Source organism: Anastrepha obliqua, chromosome 2 (genome assembly GCF_027943255.1).
Source record: "Anastrepha obliqua isolate idAnaObli1 chromosome 2, idAnaObli1_1.0, whole genome shotgun sequence".
Classification (NCBI taxonomy): domain Eukaryota; kingdom Metazoa; phylum Arthropoda; class Insecta; order Diptera; family Tephritidae; genus Anastrepha; species Anastrepha obliqua.
Genome location: NC_072893.1, coordinates 120,320,297 through 120,340,083, shown reverse-complemented (window position 1 = coordinate 120,340,083; position 19,787 = coordinate 120,320,297). Strand labels below are relative to the sequence as shown.

The 19,787-nt window shown below is 35.4% G+C and overlaps 1 protein-coding gene across 1 annotated transcript in view; it reads left to right on the top strand.

Moving 5' to 3' along the window:
* The first annotated feature begins 3,020 nt into the window (after nt 1–3,020).
* LOC129237956 (uncharacterized) overlaps nt 3,021–19,787 on the top strand; it is a 110,626-nt gene continuing 93,859 nt past the window's right edge. Inside the window, exon 1 of the mRNA XM_054872956.1 lies at nt 3,021–3,155. The gene's annotated coding sequence lies outside the window, so the exon portion shown is untranslated. The remainder of the gene's footprint in view (nt 3,156–19,787) is intronic.

Genomic DNA, 19,787 nt, shown 5'->3' with positions numbered 1-19,787 from the left:
ATTGCAGGACACCTGGGTTACGCCTAGCTTTTTCTCTAGTCTTTCAAGCTTTTATCGATAAGAAAATAGAGTATTTGAATTTACCGAATTCATTTAAATTCCACTTATTTTTTGCATTTAATTTGATAAAAAAGAGACCACCATCGACAAAAATTTGTGTCATACAAAATTCACCTTCCTTAAACAGTTGCCATTTTCCCCGCACTTGCCAAGGCGAATCTAGGCGAAAGGTGGTATCGGCAAATCAGCTAATTTTTTTTCTTTCGCCGTGTCCTTGTGGCTGTCAGCCCAGAATGAATCAAGACGATTTCATTTTTTGTTTTCTACTTTTCCAATAGTTTGCTTTGATAATCAGACGTAAAAAAATATTGTTGTTGGTCTAGTGCTACCACCTTTAATGAAATCATCTTGGCACTCGCCGTACGGCAAAAGTAGAAAGTTGCCAATTTTGGTGCATTTCGGCATGGTGTACGGCACGTATGTGACGCCTTCGACTCAAATACAAAAAAAACTATTTTACTGTCCGGGCATTTTGACGGATCTTCAAGGCATAAATAAACTGTAAAGCAAGGGACTTTGGCATTGCAACCACCAAGCTGCAGACAAAAAAGGAAAAACGAATAAATTGCACATTGTATGGACACACTTTGTTTGCAGTCTTAGAGCAAAGGTCGGGTTAGGTTCGGTAGAAGCGTTTGTTCACTATGGAGCTTGCACAGACTCGCAGCCCATTTTGACACATCATGAGGAACTTCCCTTTAGCTCTTCTAAAAGCAAAGTTAACCGTTCAAAACTTTGCAATACGCCTGATTTTCTACTCATTGAAAATTTGTCTACCGTACTTTAGGTACCTTAAATTTACATACAGAAAGTGCAAACTCGTCTCTTGCTCATTCACACAGCTTCTGCAGAAGACGTATGGGCGCGCGCTAATGCTCTGAGCGTACCTGCATATTAGAGAGTGCTTTATTATTGCGGAAATTAGTGTCTGAGCGTTTGCCATTAAACCATGGGCTGGTCATAATTGGGGGTATATTCTCTATTTTTCCTTCGATATTCTTAGAACTTTATCAAAAATAAGTAGCTTACATGTCAGTAAGAGTATGCGTATGCCATTGTCATTCTCTAGTTTATTTTATACTATGCACGGGTTCAAATCTCCGTGCAAGAAACAGCAGAAATGATAGAAAATTTGTTTCTAATAGCGCTGGCCCCTCGACAGGCAATGGCAAACCTCCGAGTGTATTTCTGCCATGAAAAATCTCCTCATAAAAAAACCATTTGCTGTTCGGAATCGGTTTAAAACTGTAGGTCTCTCCATTTGTCAAACAACATCAATCCTCAAACCACACACCACAAATAGAAGAAGGAGCTCATCCAAACAGCTGACAGAAGTGTACGCGCCAATTGTTTATTTTCTATACATAGTTAAACTCGTGTAGAAATTTCACCACACAAAAACCATTTGAACTCGAATAGAAAAAATTTATTAGCAATTAATTTAGATTTAATAGCATTAATGCTTTTATAAGGAGCTAGAAAATTTACATAGTACCAAATTAAAACTACAATCGAAAATGTCAACACGTACGTTGATAAAGATGCTCTGATTTCTTGCTTTGAAAAATCGATATAAGTCGTTAGCATGTGATCACTGAACTTTCACAGCTGATGTGTATATCAACAGGAACATAGCAACGCATAATCAAACGGTGCTGCCACTATTTATGATTTTGTTAATGCATTCTGGTGTTTTTATTGTAATCGATTGCGACAAAGGAACCGGAAATGACGAAAGAAGCTTACACCAAACGAAATCTACTAAATAAGAATATTATAATAAATATACTTTTTAGTTATAACAGTAATAATACAAGTGGCACAAATTTTTATTTATCCAACTCTTAGAAAAAGCTAAATCACACAGAATTATGCAATGAAGTGAGCCGACTTTTCAAAGTACACAATAATAAAAGATAGATATGTACATATGTATGCACGTAGATCGCCTTCTCGCCTTCAAACATGTTGCCTTCATGCTTGCTTAAAAAGATAGAGACATACTTGCACACATAACTACGCGCATTTGGATTAACATATTTTCGTATATCTAAGAAGCATCTTTACAAGAAATCACCTTGCACGCTAGCGACACGCCACCGATCAGTCCACTCTTCCCACATTTATACGAGTACACGAGTATATTCGTGTTGTGTTCTCATCAGCCGCTGTCGCTCGCAGTCATTTCAATTGGATCGCGCTCGCTTTGGGTTCTTACATCGGATATCAGTTCAGTCTATAACCGCTACGCCAAGTATAACGTTCGATAAAAGTTTTTGAAACAAAAAATTCTAAACATTTTTGTTACTAATAAGTTTCGCTATATACTTGTATTTTTGTATGACGCGTGTCGTGTGTAGTTATTGCTATTGTATTGTGCGCGTGTGAATAATTGCTTGTCGAGTGTTTCAATATTATTAGGAACTAACAATCAAAATAGTGGCGCCACTGCGTGGTAACAAGTCATCTTTGCTAAAAACAAAAAAAAAAATGCTTTTGTGAAATTCAGTTGTGCTCTAAATGTTGGCGACAAAGTGAAATAGTGAGAAACGGCGAAAAAAGTGTACATTAATTTCGACTCGCAAAGTTTTGGCTACGAGATCAATAGTCAATTGAATAAGTGTTAACTGTGTGTGTGTGTGTGAGTGCGCGTTTGTCAAAAATTCATATTTCTCACTTGATCGAGATTTAAGGAAATGTAGAAAATAGATTTCGAATGCGCTGAATAAATTTAATTGTATACCAACACAAATATTATTAATTAAGAAAGGAAGATCGAGTTTATTCTTGGAAACTAACAAAACTTTTTTCTCAGTACAAAGAAAAATAAACTAATAGAAAATTTAATCAAAAAGTGCCTGTGCAAATACGAATTTTAAATGAAAATTCCAGTTTTTAAATATAAATTTCAAATTTAAAATATAAGTTTCAAATTTAAAATATAAATTAAAAAGAAAAAAAAAATTACGTTCCTCAAAATTTCTTTAATCAAAAAATATGCGAACAAATAATACCAATTAAAATTTATGGGAAATATTTAAGAATGTGGCTTAAGCAAGAGGCTTGGGAAAATCAAAACGGAATCATAATTAACGGTAAGTACTATAAAATAAAGTATATAAAAAAAAAGTAATAATAAAAAATAAATAAACAATAAAAAATTTTTAATACAATTAAAGTCAAGTATTATAAAAAAATAAATATTTAACAAATAATACAAATAAGTCTATAAAATAAAATAAACTAAAATAAAATAGAAAGAGGTAAAAAAATAGAAATAAAATAAAATCAAAAATTCTTAGACTCATTTTCAAAAATTTGTTCAATAGGTCTTATTTTTTCCTTCCATGTACTCACATAAGTACATATTTTTACGATCCCTAGTTTTTTGCAGGCCTTAAAATGCTAGATATGTCCATACGCATGTACAAGGTGGCGCAAAATTAATCAGCCAATTTGGTTCTTGGGAAACTTGTTTCTTTTACTAAATAAAAAGGAAAAAAGTTTCTGGAAAAGTGAATTAAGAACATTTTTTTGTACAAGGTGGCGCAAAGTTAATCAGCCAATTTGGTTCTTGAGTAATTTTGTTCTTCCTTTTACTTAATAAAAAGAAAAGAACATTCTGGAAAAGTGAATTAGAACATTGTTTTTTTTTGTACAAGGTGGCGCAAATTTGATCATCTAAATTGGTTTTTGAGTAATTTTGTTCTTCCTTTTACTTAATAAAAAGAAAACAACATTTTGGAAAAGTGAATTAGAACATTTTTTTGTACAAGGTGGCGCAAAATTAATAATCCAATTTGGTTTTATAACTTTTTTAGTAAATTAAGAGCAATGAAGTTTCTGAACAGGTGAATTAAGAACGCTTTTTTTGCATAAGGTGGCGTAAACTTAATCATCCAAATTGGTTTTTTAATAACTTTTTTTATTATATACCAAAAAAATATTTTTTATGATTGAAAGCTTTCTTTTAACCTTTACGCCCTACCTTATTTGTCTGTTTGTATACTGCATCTTTAGTTGTTTAGTTCACAAGTACCAAATTTGATTGATGTATGACGCCATTTGCAAGAATTATAAATCTCTCGATAGGATGACTAATTTTGCTACCTGCAAGTTCAAGTCCTTAACTATAATAGAAATAAGTTAAATTCACGTCCAAAGTCGAAAAAGCCAGTCTGGCCAGACCTGGGTGCTCAACGGAGGATTAAAAATACTAAGAGATGAAAAAATAAATAAATTTGAAACACAAAAATATAATATACATATGTATATGTTTATATATATACCTATATATGTATATATACTGGGTGTTTGGCCGAACTCATCCTCCTATTTATGGTGTGCGCCTTGATGTTTTTCCACAAATGGAGGGACTTACAGTTTCAAGCCGCCTCCGAACGGCAAATATTTTTATGAGGAGTTTTTTCATGACAGAAATACACTCGGAGGTTTGCCATTGCCTGCCGAGGGGCGACCGCTATTAGATAAATGTTTTTCTTAATTTTGGTGTTTCACCGATATTCCTACCAACTTTCTCTCTGTGAATTCCGAATGGTAGTCACGCACCAACCCATTCGGCTACGGCGGCCGCAAGCAGCTTTTTGGTTTACAAGTGTCAAATTTGATTGACGTACGAAGCCATTTGCAAACTATAGGGTGACTAATTTTGCGCCGCCGTATACATATATTAACCCTCCATTGGACACCTTCCGTTTAAAACCTCCGGTTAGATACCCGTGTCTGGCCTTGTTTTTCGTCATGTTGGAGGATACTTTTAAAAAGCTTATATCCATAAATCGGTAAAAAAATTTAATTTTAAGAAGCTACCTGCAAGCTCAAGTCATTAGCTGTAATAGAAAAAAGTTAAATTCACGTCCAAAGGAGAAAAAGCCAGTCTGGCCACATCCGGGAGCCCAACGGAGGTATAAAAATACTAGAGATAAAGAGATGAGATGAAAAAAAAAAAAAAAAAAATTTGGAACACAAAAATGCAAGAGATTTTATTTAAATCAATTAGAATACCTTTAACCCTTCGCCGTCGTATTAAATTTGGATATGGTTGTCGTATTGGTCGGAATTAATTTTCGTCGAAAGAGCAGTGATACCCAACATGCGAGGTTATGAAAAATAAACAAGATTCATTAATTCTATAATTCTGTGGTGACTGAGACCAGACATACAACCAGAATGGTAAAAACGCTTTGGTGGCTGAGAGTAGACATACGACAACAAAGGGTTAATATTTTTGCTTTTTATGAAAATTTTCAATATCTTCTTTCTTTATTGAAAGTACTTCAAAAGCATAGCCTTTAGGTTAGATCTTAAAAGATACTAGCCAAGAGTTCCCAAAAATCGACATTCTAAGAGGAGGGGAGGGGAGTTCCGAATCGGATAGGGGCAAATGGAAAATGGAGATTAACAAGCAACACAAATACTAATACATACATATGTGGTCTTAAAAGATAAAGCACTGCTTTGAAATCAAGGAAGGGTTCTCTCGTTCGGTACTAACAAATACTTGGATAATGACGAACTTAGGTCAGACTTGTTGGTAGATTCTAATGTAGGTATACCTTTCGTCAAATGTAGATGGGTTTTCTGATGCTGTGAGTTTGTCAAAAGAGACACTGATTTTATGCAATAACACTTATTCATAGGCTATGATCCTACAGGAACGACGGATGACCTAGATTATTAGGAAGTGTAAAGCTCACCCCAATTCCATTTAGTTTTAAACTATATACTTGTGTAGATTACGCTCTAATTCGCTACGGATAAAGTTCCATGTTGTATTTGAAGACAGACCCAAGACTGGGTATTGCATTATGATTTGTGGAAGGGAATGAAATCGGCTTTCTACCGTTTTCAAGTTGAGCTTAGAAACGTTAAATAATTGTCATTAGATACTACTTTCTTGTATCAATTCTGTTTCAATTGAGTTTGGCTTTATACACAACACTTTTTTTTTGTTTCTGGCTGATTTCTAGTCCAGATCCAGAGTGGAATGGTGTTTCAAAATGCGTCTTCGATTCGCCACATCTCTGCTCGCTATGTTTGGGCTCTGCTCGCTTGCATGTGAAAGCAACAACAAAGTTATCGAGCAAGATTCGCCGGTGAGTATAGTTATACCTCCTAAAACTGGCGAAACTCACTATTTTCAGTGTTGCCAACTCTCTTTCAAGAGAATTTCATTAGACCGCTTCCATAAAAGGATGACATAGTTGCTTCAACTTTCTTTTGATGTTACCGCCATGTTTTTAGTCTATAGTCAACAACAACAACGAGAAGAACGATAACACAAAGGGTGTTGACAGAGCCCGAGCATCACAAGCAATAAGTTGAAGCAACAAATGTTTCCCTGTATGAACGCGGCCTTACTAACACTCGTTAAGTGCTTCCAAACAAATGCTATTTTTCAAGTGCTTTTCAGTGCTACCAAAGCCTGTTTATTTAAACCAGTTGCTTCATCTATTTGCATGAATCGAAGGCGCCTAAAAGAAAGTAGGTAAGAACTCTCGGGCGAAGGTTAGTTTGAGGTCGTTCATTAATTAATAGTAACGGGACATGGGTTAAGTTCAGACTTGTTCCATTAATACTGGTAAGTACTTCAGGCAAAATATAAAAAAAACTAAAGTTTAATAACCCAAACCATTAACTAATTTCGAAAGTGGTTTTTCGGAAGATAGAATTACCCATCTACGACAGTTGTCACTCTTCATTTCATGAAAAATGCTCACCATGAAAAAAACTGTTATATGATAAGGCATTAGACATATTCAGAAAATTAGTAAAAAGATTCATTCACAAGTAAACTTTTATTAAAAAATGTACTATTTTCCAAGATCTACCTTATATTTTTAACGGCGTCGCTGTGCTGCCAACATGGCATTCCCAAAAAGCCACATTAGTGCTTCATAGACATGTCTGATATAATTATTATAGCAGCTGGTAGAGAGATAACTCGCGGAGCTATCGAGATATCAAAAGCATTGCCAAGAAGTTAAGCTCCTAGTGGCGTACTGCCTTTCTCTTATTATTATTATTTGTATTATTATTTATTGTTCGACTTTTTTAAAATAAACATTACATTTCATTTTTAATCATTAACATTAGAACGTACGACAGTGACACTAGGTCGTTTGTCGGAAGAAAAAAGAAAAAAAAAAAAACAAAATCTTACATTTTACATATGTTACTATGGTACTATGTATTGAATTCGCTTAAAATTAATTTTCTATATTATATTCTATAGCACCAGTGATGAACTTAAATAAGTTATTATATCCAGAAGGGCCAACACCATTTAAAATGTCTATGATTTCATCTCGGCTTAAACTATATTTTCCAAAAAATCTTTGACGAATTCTTTTAAGTATCGGGCATTTTCCTAAGAAATGTGTGATGTCTTCTAATTCATTTAAGTTACATAAAGTGCAATTTAAATCCCTTTGGCTTCCCAAGTATATTAAATCACATCTGGCTTTCATAATCCACATAATTTTATAGATTCCAGTATTATCGTTTAAATAGCTTCTGGCGTTGTTATGGTTGAATTCCTTATATAATCGGGTGCTTTGGTGTGCCCTTTTCTATAAAGTTCGAATATTCGAATCATGAAGATTTTCTATTATTGAAATTATATTTCTATTCCACTCTCTTTTATTTGAAGTGCCCCAGTTACATGTTATATTTAACTTTTGTGCTAGATTACTAATTTCTTCATCCTAAAATATCTGTTTTTCTAAAATCTTTTTTGATAGTATATGAGGCAATCTATTATCATCATATTCAAATAACGTTTTGAATATATATTTTAAGTGAAGCTGCAGTGTATACAAATGAAAACTTGGAACATTTGTCTCCAAGAGAATGCAATAAGATGGCGTATTACTCGGGAGATGAAGTACCCTTTTTAAAAAATAAAGTTGAATTTTGTCTACTTCTTCAAACAACGAGTTTCCCCATACCTGAGCAGCATAACTCTGGATTGCTCTAGTCACCGCTAAAAACAGTTTCAATTTTGCCGACAACTTAATTTTATTTTTACTAAGAAATGTGCATTTATGCTGTTTTTCGCTAGAACATTTCTATTTTCTATATGTTGCTTGAAACTGAGTTTTGATGTTAGCTTTACACCCAAGTAATTATATTCTTTCGTTATTGGTATAAGTTCGCCGTGAAAAAACCACTTTTCTTTTTCTGCTATTCTACCGCCTCTCCGAAAAATCATTGTAGCTGACTTAGATAAGTTTACTTGCATATTCCACTTATCGCAGTATTTTTCTAAGTTGCTTATCATTTTTTGAAGAGCACTAACCTCATCTGCCAATATGACGATATCGTCAGCATATAATAGCAAACGGATATTTAACTCATACTGCCTTTCTCTTTCCGACTCTTGTTAATTTCTAAGTTCTTTTGTCAGCCAGCCCCAAGGATGCAATATTTACCAGGTATGGTAACTATGGTGAAAACGAAAATTGTGAGGGAAACTTTTGCTGTCACGTCACTTGGGAGATTCTGCAGTCAAAATTTGCACAATAATTTCACAAATATTCAGACACTCGTCCACTCAGTCGTTGGTCAGACAGCAACAAAGTGTCATTGTTTGATTTTTTTCGTGTATCACTAACACAATCTCAGTTTTTTTCTTAAACACACCTCAAGTGACGTCAGCCCATCAGCTGATTTTTTCAAATGCGCTCAGCGCCGAATAACGGTCTGCCAAATAACTTACCTTTAAAATATTTTCACTATGAGCTAGTCCGCCATTAAATTATATTACATTATACAGTAATTGAATTCATGATTTGTTTATTATTTTTACACTACGCTTACATCGTTAACAAAATCATGATTAGCTGCCAATGTTTACACTTCCCTCAGCTACACTGCACAGGAAAACAGTTTCTTATTACTATTGCACTTTGCCATAGAAAACATCTTTTATTTATTATGCTTATCCTACGTTCACACAGCCTCAGAAAACATCTTTTATTTATTTCGCTTTTACTAAGTTCATACTGCATCCGCAAAACTCTTGTATTTATTATGTTTACTTTACGTCTAAACTACCTCAGGAAACATTGTTTATTTATTTTTCTTATACTACATTCTCAATGTATTTGAAAAAAGTATTTTTTGTTTAGATTTTGGAGGCAAGAAATGCAAAATTCTATACCTACTAAAATATGCACGACCATGAGCACTACAGTTAAAAAATTGTAGCTAAAAAATTGTAGCACCTTCAAAGAAACAACCATGAAAAGCTGTCACAGTGCTGCTTTGTTTTCCTACACTTCATAGCAAGGAAATATGTAATATTTGAAGCCCTATTTCCCACGAGGTATTAAGAAAGTGAAGAAGAAGAATAAGATGGTGAAAAGAATTCGTGCATCTTTTAAGCGTTTGCAAGACACATAACCAGCTTCCTTACGTTATCGAGTTTAGTATCACGATTAATTCCCACTGGAACGTTCCGGAGAATTTTTGTGGGCATTGGCAACATTGATATAAAACTTCTGTTTTGGTCATAAGAAGAAGAAGAAACATAAATATAAACATTCTTCCATGTGTGATTAAGTCCTCACTGGTCCTTGAGTGTATCGAGAAATTGAATTTATTAGATACGCATAATCGCTTTCGGCTAATTTGGGGCCCTGGACACAGGCGTATAACTGTGAACGAAGTAGCGAATGCATTGGCAAGAGATTCTGCGGTCTTGTCATTAATACGACTCGAGCCCCTCTTGCTATGGGGCAACACATTATCAAGGAGAAGCTTAGGAGGGAAGAGCTAAGGCTAAGGTAGGTTAGCTGGCACCCAATGAGGTTTACAAATCTCATAACTCTCCCCAACGATAAACTGAGAATCCTCACGGGCATTCTCACAGGCCATTGCAGACTGCGCAGTCATGTGCACCCCATCGTGATATGGTGCACATTCTCATTGAATGCAGTGCGGAGATGGTTGAGACATCTCGGCCAATTGCAGCCAGAAGAAAGGCACATAAGCTCAGTCTGTAGTATCTCAGCTACATCTTAAGTTTAATAAGATAACTGCGTCTGGATGAGGTACTGTGATGAGTAGAGGGCACAAAATACCACGAGGTCGAAGCGCAAACCTTCAATAAATCAAAATCTCATCTACTTATAAATTCTTCTCCAAGAATTGTTGTCAAAAATACTTTCGGGATACTAAAACGAGATTCAGACGATTACTTCATTTCAAGGGAAACACACATACTTGGACTCATTCGTTACAATAATTATAATATATTTGGATGTATTTTCCTGTTTGAAACATGAAAGCATTGAGGATGAAACATTAAAGAAGTCGAAGAACCTGGTAATAATACACAATTTCTGGAAAACGATATTTAACCGTAAATCGACATTTTTCAAGAGTTGGTTTATTCAAATGTAACTAATTTGAATTTATATTAGGTGCGCAACTAAGTTCTCGCTGTTTGTCAATAGATGCAGCCAGCAGTGTGTGCGAGTCGACGACTCTAACATAACCTAGGGTTTAGCGCTAAAAAAAAAACACTTTTTTTTTGAATTTTTTACAGAAATATGGCTTAAGATACTTTAATAAAATCAGTTGCATGTTATTGTACATCTTTTCAATAAGTTTTTAAAAAATATTAATAATAAAATATTGACAAATAAGCCCATGACAGAGTTTTTTTGGAGATATGTTTTTCGAGAGGTGCTCTGCGGTGCCAATCGGCATTCGTCGTAGAATCATCTGAAACTAAAAAAGTCGAATTTTTCAGTTAAAGTATGACGTAATGCTTCGCCCCCCCCCCATTAGTAAATTTTTTTTTTTTCATTTTTGTAGTTTTGGTGGCAAAAAAACGTAAAACGAGCATTTTTGGCGAAAAATTTCGCCATATTTGTAAGTGAAAAACAACCTTAAAAAAAAAAATAAAAAAAAACAGTGTAGGGGGGAGGTATTTTTGATTTAGAAAACGTGTGCCAAATTTGAAAAGAATCGGTTGAATAGTTTCGGAGTTGTGATTGGCACCGACTTTTAAGAAGTCGTTTCGGGAAAAACGCGTTTGAAAAAATGACTCTGAGAAATTATCGATGCTCCGCATTCGAGGTAGAGTGCCTACAAAGGCTATAACTTTGAGAGTTCTGCTCCGATCCACATAAAATTTTGACACAACATTCTTGAAATGATTTACTATAAGATGAGTGAAGAAACAAAATTTCGATTTTGTGACCTGTTAAAACCTACCTAGGAAAATTGAAATGGGAAATCCTACCCCACCTGCCATATTCTCCAGATATTGCGCCGTCCGATTAGCGCCTGTTCCGATCGATGGCTAATGGTCTAGCTGGCCAGCAGTTCTATTCATATGAAGACATCAAAAAATGGCTTGATTCGTGGATAGCCTCAAAAGATGAACAGTTCTACCGCGACGGTATACGAGATCTACCAGAAAGATGGGAAAAAGTAGTAGCCAGCGATGGGCAATACTTTTAATGATTCACTTGTAACCATTTTTTTAAATAAAGTTGTATTTTCATCGGAAAAATAGCGAGAACTTAGTGGGGCATCTAATAGTTGACTTAAATATTTTGTAGAAAACCTCACTCAACATTAAGTTTATCACGGAAATAAAATATTTTTTGAATTATTTCATACAACTTCATATCTACTATATGTATACATGGCCTTATAAGAGCTATCAATTACAAAACACTTTGCTGTCAAACTAATGACTAAAAACTAACGAAACGAACGGATCATAAATTGAGTCGGATCTCTATTAGGATCACATCGTTGTTGTTGCATTTTTATCCGATCATTAACCATTGGAACTGCAGTTGCGTGAGAATCCCCCTATTAAGCGGCATTCGATAATTTAGCACTGCATTTATTTAAGCAAATTGCATTTTTTTGAAAATCTTTTATCACCAACTTCAATAAAAATTAACTCAATTCATACTAAGTAAACAATGTAATGTTTAGACATTGTAAGGGGCCTTCGATAGAAATAATGCTGCAAATAAATCGTTTTTTTTGTCTTTTTTTTTGCTCAGATAAAACGTAAATATTTCTAGATCAGTTTAGTTAGACACTTGAGCTGTGCAATAAATTGCACAAGAACTGAAAACAGGCCACTTGAAAAAGCTATGAAAGAAAACCAAATTTAAATATTATTGGCACAGCGTTGCATTTGTCGAAATTTTGGCACGCGTGAAAATGCCTTCAAATGACGTTTGCTAATGAATTTCCCCCATAAATTACAAGTAATTTCAATTGCTCAGAGTACCCATTAAATATTCTATTTATTGGCATTTTAAAATTGCTGTATAAATATATTTGAAAACAAAAACGAAAAACACGTCAACACAAAAAATATTTCAAAATTTTGCTTTTAACGATATTCATAGATACGAGCAGATAAAAGTGCATTGGACCGTTGATAAATTGACTGGCGCCAGGTATGAGTTAATAAGCATTTTTTTCTTGCTTTATAAATTTATTAATGCGCGAGTATAAAAATATAATAAGGAATTTCAAATGTTTAAAATAAACAAATATACACATGTAAATATACTACATTGCAGTAGAAGTTAGGGGATTCGAATTCGCCTTGGGCACAGTGTTAGGAAAAATTTCAAACCTCGTAAAACTTGTGAAAAGCTATTAATTATTTAAGTATGCGCAAGTGTTATCTTACCCGTATTTATGCCCATGCATGCATTATACGTACATATGTATTTATATACATATTTAGGTTCTAAAATATATTAATATTTGAATATAAGCTAAATGAGCTATGAATCACGATTTGAAAAGGCAATATTGTGAGATTGAAAAAACAATATTTCAAAATATTTTCTAGCCAAGTATTAGCGCTGGTTTACTTTATACTACAAGCAAGGCGAATTTATTAAACGTGGTATCAGTAAATCAGCGGATTGGTTTTTTGTTTTTCGCCGCGTCCATGCGGCTGTCAGCACAGTATGAAGCAGGGCGAATTCATTCTTTGTTTTCTACTTTACCGTGATAATCAAACGCACAAAACGTTGTTGTTGGCCACCTTTAATGAATGATCCTTGACTACAAGTTTATTGCATTTTTAGATTTCCAGATGACGCAGCCAACTTTCTCTGTGTACTGCGATAATGCCTCCATTCTGTTAACTATTTTAGTTGAAGGCTTTTCTTTCAGCACTCAGTGTGTTTTGTTGTAGAAATATTACTAAGGCATTCCATAAATTTAACATAATTTTCACAAATTCGACACTTAAACCAGTGATAAATACACTGGGATTCCTTCAAATCCAAAGCTTTTATTAGGAATTACATACTTACACCTGAACAACGTTTGCAAATCGTGCAAATTTATTACGAAAATAATGGTTCGGTTCACGCGACGCATCGAAGAAAATTTTGTTCAGCGATGAAGCTCACTTTTGGTTGAATGGGCATGTCAATAAGCAAAATTGTCGCATTTGGAGTGAACATAATCCACAAGCCATTGCTGAGACGCCGTTACATCCTCAAAAAGTCACTGTTTGGTGTGCTCTATGGGCAGAGGGAATCATTGGTCCATATTTCTTCAAAAATGAAGCCGGCCATAATGTTACAGTCAATGGAGAGCGCTATAGAGCCATGATTAATGACTTTTTCGTGCCTGAATTGGACGATGTTGATGTGGACGACCTTTGGTTCCAACAAGACGGCGCTACATGCCATACAGCCAACGCAACAATCGATTTATTGAAGGAAACTTTTGGTGAGCGCATTATCTCGCGCCGTGGACCTGTGGCGTGGCCTCCAAGATCGTGCGATATAACACCGCTGGACTATTTCTTGTGGGGCTATGTGAAGTCGCTTGTCTACGCAGATAAGCCCGAGACGATTGACGTCTTGGAAGAGAATATTCGGCGCGTTATTGCTGACATACGGCCCCAATTGCTGCAAAAAGTGGTCGAAAATTGGGCCTCTCGGCTGGAATTTATTCGAGCCAGCCGCGGCGGCCACTTGCCCGAAATCATTTTTAAAACATAATGGCAAACCCTTATCTTTATAATAAAGCTAAATTCTTGGCCATAACATTAAATTATATACGTTTTATTTCACTTGAAAACCTAACCTCTAAAAAAAACACCCTTTACGTTTGATTGTCACGGCAAGGTATTGCCGAAGTAGAAAACAAAAAGCTAATTCGCCTTGCTTTATTCTGTGGCTACATGCAGCGTTGCCAACCATACCATTTTAATGGTATCTATACCATGAAACTGAGTCCCATACCATATACCATGATGTCTATCATGGTATCATGGTATAACATTTCTTCCTCAGGAGAAACGGAATGAATGATTTGGGAAAATTTTTTTTTTCGATGCGTTTATTTAAAATTTTTATCTCAGTTTTTGAACAATTTTATCGATGACACGGCTTCAGTCCGTGACTGAATCATTTGTATACCGTTCGTTCGCAGCTACAATTGAAGTGATCAATCGGTTTATTCTATTCTATTTTGAATTGTTGTTAGCTATATTCTGTCCATGAAAGTAGAGGTGTAAGAATGGAAAGCTAGATACTAATCACATTCCGAGAGCGCCACAAAAATTCACTAGAACCTCCGGTCGATAAAATCACATCCGTCCAATTGAAAATTTCAACGAATCACGGGCAACGCGACGAGAATTCTACCAATCACAGAATTCCTTCCGATAGAGATGATTCTACTTTGTTCGTCTACCACAAAACTCATATCCACTCATGGTGTAACTTCAATTACTCGTTGTAACATTTTTCTGATACACGCCGGCGCTCCGTTTGAAGTTTCTACACAATCTCACAGGAATTTTATGCATATAAATTGAAGTATTCAGAGTACGAGTAGAGTATTTTGCAGGTCATAACTCAGGTAAATATCGATGAATGACAATAACCTTTCTAGACTCACTGAAAAAATCACTGTAGGTGCCATGGAAGACGAAGAGGATACTCATCGTACTCCTCCCAAAAAAAAATCGAGAGTCGAGAAAAAGAAGACTAAAATCGTGCAAAGGTTCCGGGATGATTGGCTGGAGAAAGAGGAATTTAAGTTTTGGTTACAACGTGTACCTGGTAATCTGTGTAAAGCCAGATATAAACTCTGTTGTCATGAGTATACAGCTGACATATCAATATTAAAGGCACATGGACAAACAGAGAAACACAGAGAAAAAGAAAAACCGCTGAAAGACAAGAGCATGAAGATGACACAGTTTGTTCAACGTGGGAGTGGCATAGAAGAACCTTTGAGCATTGCAGGAAAAAGCGCAGAAATTAGGATAGCTGCATTCTGTGCCGAGCACAATATTCCCTACGCAGCATTAGACCACTTATCAGACTTGCTGAAATCATCTTTCTCTGACTCCAAAATTGCCCACAAAATTGTTCTCAAACGCACTAAAGGAACTGCCATTGTCAAAAATGTTATTGGCGAGACTGAGAAATGCAAGCTAGCGGAGAAGTTGAAAATAACTAAATTTAGTGTGTTAACGGACGAATCAACGGACATTTCAGCAACTAAGACAAGTTGTTTGCTGGCGAGATATTTCGATGAAGAAGAAGGTAAAATTGTGTCGAAATTTTGGGACTTAGTAGAAGTATTGCAGCCTGGAAAAGTGACGAGTGCAACAGCTGAACACTTATACAATAATATCATTGCAAGTTTCAAAGAGAGGGGGATCCCAATGGCGAATATCGTTGGTTTTGGGTCTGATGGTTGCAGTGTTATGATGGGTGTGCATAACTCTGTCGCTAGTCGTTTGAAGCGAGATTTACCACATATCACCATCATGAAATGTATCTGCCACTCATTGCATCTTTGTGCAAGCGAAGCATGTGAACAATTACCACGTACGTATGAGGACTTTGCCCGCAATATTCACAATTTTTTAACAGCAGTTCTAAACGTCAAAGTGAATATGTTGAGTTCCAGATGTTTTCGAATGTTGAGGTTCACAAGCTTTTGCATCCTTCCCAGACACGGTGGTTATCATTGGCAACGGTGGTTGATAGAATTCTCGAACAGTGGCCTGCTCTGTTGCTGTATTTCACTGACCAATGGCTGACAATCAAGCTGAAAATGGCACAGTCCATTTATGAGTGTTTGAATAATCCCTTCAACAAACTGTTCTTCTTCTTCCTTCAGTGGGTCCTTCCTAAATTTACTGGAGTCAACAAGTATTTCCAATCTGCTAAAGTTGTGATCACCGATCTGCATGAAGTAATGATTGACTTATACAAAACTCTCCTGTATAGCTTCATGAAGAGAAACTATGTCAATTCACGTCCATTGTCAGAAGTAGACCCAGAAGATAAAGTTCACTATCTGCCAATGGCAGAAATGTACTTGGGGGTACAGGTGTTGCTAGGACAGCAGAGCAGACAAGTCCAGTAGCGATTGGATTTACTGACACATTTTCGTGAGAAATGTCAAGCCTTTTTGATTTGTACCTGTGTTCAGATCAAGAAGAGGTATGATTTTACAAATAGTTTTTTGGAAAATCTGAGAATTTTTAAGCCTAAAAACGCCTTATCCAGCATTGAACGAGAGAAAACGCCTTCGCTCATTCCACTCCAATTATCAAGACGTGGATGACCAGTGGCGTCGGTTGTGCTCTTACCCCCTTGGCCAAGAGATCAAAGCAAGTTTCAAAGAGAGGGGGATCCCAATGGCGAATATCGTTGGTTTTGGGTCTGATGGTTGCAGTGTTATGATGGGTGTGCATAACTCTGTCGCTAGTCGTTTGAAGCGAGATTTACCACATATCACCATCATGAAATGTATCTGCCACTCATTGCATCTTTGTGCAAGCGAAGCATGTGAACAATTACCACGTACGTATGAGGACTTTGCCCGCAATATTCACAATTTTTTAACAGCAGTTCTAAACGTCAAAGTGAATATGTTGAGTTCCAGATGTTTTCGAATGTTGAGGTTCACAAGCTTTTGCATCCTTCCCAGACACGGTGGTTATCATTGGCAACGGTGGTTGATAGAATTCTCGAACAGTGGCCTGCTCTGTTGCTGTATTTCCCTGACCAATGGCTGACAATCAAGCTGAAAATGGCACAGTCCATTTATGAGTGTTTGAATAATCCCTTCAACAAACTGTTCTTCTTCTTCCTTCAGTGGGTCCTTCCTAAATTTACTGGAGTCAACAAGTATTTCCAATCTGCTAAAGTTGTGATCACCGATCTGCATGAAGTAATGATTGACTTATACAAAACTCTCCTGTATAGCTTCATGAAGAGAAACTATGTCAATTCACGTCCATTGTCAGAAGTAGACCCAGAAGATAAAGTTCACTATCTGCCAATGGCAGAAATGTACTTGGGGGTACAGGTGTTGCTAGGACAGCAGAGCAGACAAGTCCAGTAGCGATTGGATTTACTGACACATTTTCGTGAGAAATGTCAAGCCTTTTTGATTTGTACCTGTGTTCAGATCAAGAAGAGGTATGATTTTACAAATAGTTTTTTGGAAAATCTGAGAATTTTTAAGCCTAAAAACGCCTTATCCAGCATTGAACGAGAGAAAACGCCTTCGCTCATTCCACTCCAATTATCAAGACGTGGATGACCAGTGGCGTCGGTTGTGCTCTTACCCCCTTGGCCAAGAGATCAAAGCACTGGACACAGATGTATTTTGGGCAACATTATTATCTATACAGAACGAGGGAGGTGTGTACTTGTTCCAGAATTTGAGTCGATGCGTCTTGAGTATCCTATCGCTTCCTCATTCCAACGCCGACAGTGAAAGAGTTTTCTGCAAGGTCAACCTCATCAAGACTCATCGTACCCACCGTTCGAGGCACTTTATTAGCCAGCCAACACGTTCAAGCTAACGGAGGCTGTGCTATATTCAAACCTTCCAATGAGATGATATCAAGAATGACCAAAGACTCTCTTTATGATAAGCCGAAGGAAACTAGAAGTACAGCGGTTGACAGCGGGGAAGAGGATGGCGGAGATAATTCTATTTTCGAAGATGTCTGAATCGGATTCTATAGCTATTGAATAACTATTAATGTCATTGAGAAAAATTTATGTTGTTGAGAAGTTTATCATATAAAAAATTTGAATTTCCCTGAGGCACCCTGTTTTATCGGTGGATACCATTATTTTCCCTGAAATACCATCATTTCTCCCTCTCCATACCATGATCCGAGCGCTACGGGTTGGCAACGCTGGCTACATGGATCAGCTGATGAAATCAGTTGATTTACCAACACCAACTTTAATAGATTCGCCTTGGGTGTTTCTCTAAAAAAAAAGAGACTAATTTTGATGATCTAACACAGAGAGCTGGCTTAAAAACTGCTGGCAAACAATGCATGGCTCTGCGGGGTGCACAAGGACCTTCCAAAATTAGGTTCGTTTTTTCCTTGTTCATGACCGTAGTTCAGCAAGCACTGGAAAGTATTTGACGAATGCTTTGATCTTCAGGTACCTATTGAAGATGCCAAATCAAATCAGATTGCCAATATTTTTCGTAAATTATTACTCATTTTTGACATGGAAGGGCAACTTGGAATTAAATAATTTGTAAGGTCTTCTCGGCCAATTTGGAAATACTTAAATCAGCATCAGCCGTATTCACTGGCACACACACACCTTTTAATAAATTCTTCTTCTTCTTCTTCAATAGCCTTTTATTACAAGTTTACACCTGTTTTTCTTTACACAATTCACATATATACATTATAAACATTATTTTTATTTTATTTATTTCATTATTTAATTTCTGCGACGTTTTCACAACTTCACAACATCGCAAAAAAAACTCTAATGCGAATGAAGGCTATGCCATCGCTAAAATAAAAGCCCCATCTCGTAAATTAGCTATTTACAATAGGTTTCAAGAAAATTCATGCTAACACATTCTTCGAATATAAAAAAGTTGATATAATACAAAACACTCTATAAACAGTCTTGTGCAAAATTTAAGCAACTTGAATTCACTAATTTCTATATTTACACTCGTATTAGAAAAAGAAACACAAATATTTGCAAATATTTTAAGGAAAAATAAAATACAGTAATAATAAAAATAAAAAAATTATATTAAGTATAATAACAAAAAATAATAATAAAAATAAGAGTCGGTGGCCTAAGCTGTTAGTAATCAGTTATTTAATAAAAATAAAAAAAATAAAAAATAATAATAAATAAAAATAATACATAATAATAAAAAAATAAGAACATATCTTTAAATAAAAAAAAACATATTTTTGGCAATCCTGCGAAAATATTTTTGGAAATAAAGTATTTCTAAACATACCTACGTACGTAAGATTTTACGTATTTAATTATGATTTTTTAGAGAGTTCAAACACAATACAAATACTCGTATATCTATAAGTATATCAAAGCTTACTCAAATAGCTTTTCTTTGACACTATCACTGTAATATTTTATTTACTTAATTCTTTGTATTTTGCAATATTTTAATTAACCTTCATAGTTTATTAATTGAAATTTGAAATGAATTTGAAAGCTGGCAGTGATCTTAAAACACGTTCGTTTGAAACTATTATTGTATCATTTCTCGTATTTTAATTCAACTAAATTTTGTAGATAGGGGGCAACTCTACTTAAAACATTTCTGTATTAAAGTGTGCTTAAATACCTTTCGTTTGTTACTAGTATTGTAATATTTTTATTAGCTTGTTTAGATAATTCATTTTAATATTTCCA